Genomic DNA, 1,813 nt, shown 5'->3' with positions numbered 1-1,813 from the left:
GTGTGGCGTGCACGACATAGAAGAGCCGAACTCATAAAGCCAGCGGTTGAAGCGTGTGAATTGGGAGTAAACCAAAAGTAAGTGTGAATCTCTGTTGCGTAGTCTCATTCATTAATTACCGTGTCTGTACGGTCCATACTTATTTAATTATACTAATTTAATACTATTCTGATTAGATACATCTAGTTTAAAGTAGATTACTTTTTCAAATATAAGCAACACAACAACGTACGTTATGGTTTCTACGTACGCTCGCGATATCGTGCTCTCCTCTCCATAGAGGGCGTTACCAGTGATCACTACCTATCCCAGCGTGCAACGCACGAGCGCCACTAGACTGGTACCCGGTCCCACCTCTCAACTTAGGGTTGGCTCGGCTCGGCTTATCGAGTAATCAAGGTGGGAGCGAGTACCAGTCTAGAGCGCCGCCCGCCGTATATCGCATCTGATGTCAACATTTGCTGAGTTCACTGCTGTGAGTTCATTGATTCTCCTAAAAATTAAATTTACGCAAGGTATACTAGACAAACTAGGATACTGCATGCCTTACAACACCATTGCTATATGCTAAAACAAAAATTTTACATTTTGTGACAACTTTGTTGTGGACAGTGACACTACCGTGAGTCTAGCTCCAAGAAACGGGGGTAAAGAAGCTAGGGTTAGAATACCGTGTATAGACAATCCGTCGCACAGCCTGGTCGGGCTACCGTGAGTCGTGACTACGTTGTCGCGAGGCACTAGCCACTACGTAGGCAACTGGGCACAACGTTGTCCTACGACGTGTAACAGTCGAGGAGCCTGGTCGGTGTAACCCAGGGCTCGAATTAAGCGACGAGAAGGGCAAGGCAATTTTTTTAGGGCATGTGAGAAATCGCCTTGAATTTTCTCTAAAATAGAAAGGCACCAAGGCAACTCTCAATATTTGAGAAGGGCACCAAGGCACTTTTGTAAAATAAAGGAAAACTCATAACAAATTAGTACATCAACATCGTCTTGCTTTTAATGTACAAAACAATTAATATGCCCCCATGTAAGCTTACACCGTAACACCGACCCCTGTACCCACCTCTGCTAATGGAAGTACAGTAACACGAAATTTTACATGCCCGCTATCAGGAGCGAATAATTATCCGATGCTGTTATTATTCCCTCCTGCGACTATCGGTTTTTAGCTCATCATTGCAACTACGGCACGCATGTGCACGTGTTATGTTGATTTGACTAAAAACGAAACTAGGGCAGTAGATTAAAGGGCACCGACGGCAATTACACAAAAGGGCAAGGCAGGTGACTGCCGTCGGTCGGGTTGGATTTTCAGGGGCAGTACGGCGATTGATAGGGGCACCGACGGCAATTGCCGTCGGTGCCGTCGGTTAATTCGAGCCCTGGTGTAACCCATCACTAGCTCTAGTACTATAGCCCGCGTACAGTAACTGCCGCAGGCCTAAACCGACCAGGCTCTCCGACTAGTTACACGGCGGAGGAGTTACTACTACTAGGGACGAGGCGACTAGGGAGGAGGCGACTAGTTACACGCCACGTAGTGTTAAGCGAGATGGGAACTTGTGGCTACCGCAGGCCCAGCCTGCGGCAACTGTACGCGGGCTATACTAATTACTATGGGGCCTCTATACTATAGTACAGCGGTACAGTACTACTAGAGCTAACCCATCACTACACTAGCTCCAAGAAACGGTCTTTGCTAGGGTTAGGGTAGATACAATATTATTGTCAATAATGTAACCCAAACCCAGGATAGGGTTACAACGCGTCGCTATGGTTTTCTGTGGAGGAAATTCAGGGAACCCCT

The 1,813-nt window shown here is 46.8% G+C and overlaps 1 protein-coding gene across 6 annotated transcripts in view; it reads left to right on the top strand.

Moving 5' to 3' along the window:
- The first annotated feature begins 397 nt into the window (after positions 1-397).
- Positions 398-1,813, top strand: part of LOC106815331 — a 42,116-nt gene continuing 40,700 nt past the window's right edge. For 4 of the 6 annotated variants that reach the window (XM_014819808.1, XM_014819815.1, XM_014819779.1 and 1 more), the window contains exon 1: positions 434-515. The gene's annotated coding sequence lies outside the window, so the exon portion shown is untranslated. Of the gene's footprint in view, positions 516-1,813 lie in introns of all 6 variants that reach the window. The other 2 variants (XM_014819793.1, XM_014819800.1) reach the window with 2 other exon arrangements.

This window comes from Priapulus caudatus, unplaced genomic scaffold (assembly GCF_000485595.1).
Source record: "Priapulus caudatus unplaced genomic scaffold, Priapulus_caudatus-5.0.1 Scaffold28, whole genome shotgun sequence".
NCBI lineage: Eukaryota > Metazoa > Priapulida > Priapulimorpha > Priapulimorphida > Priapulidae > Priapulus > Priapulus caudatus.
Note: the sequence above shows the minus strand (reverse complement) of the source record. Positions and strands in the feature narration are given on the sequence as shown.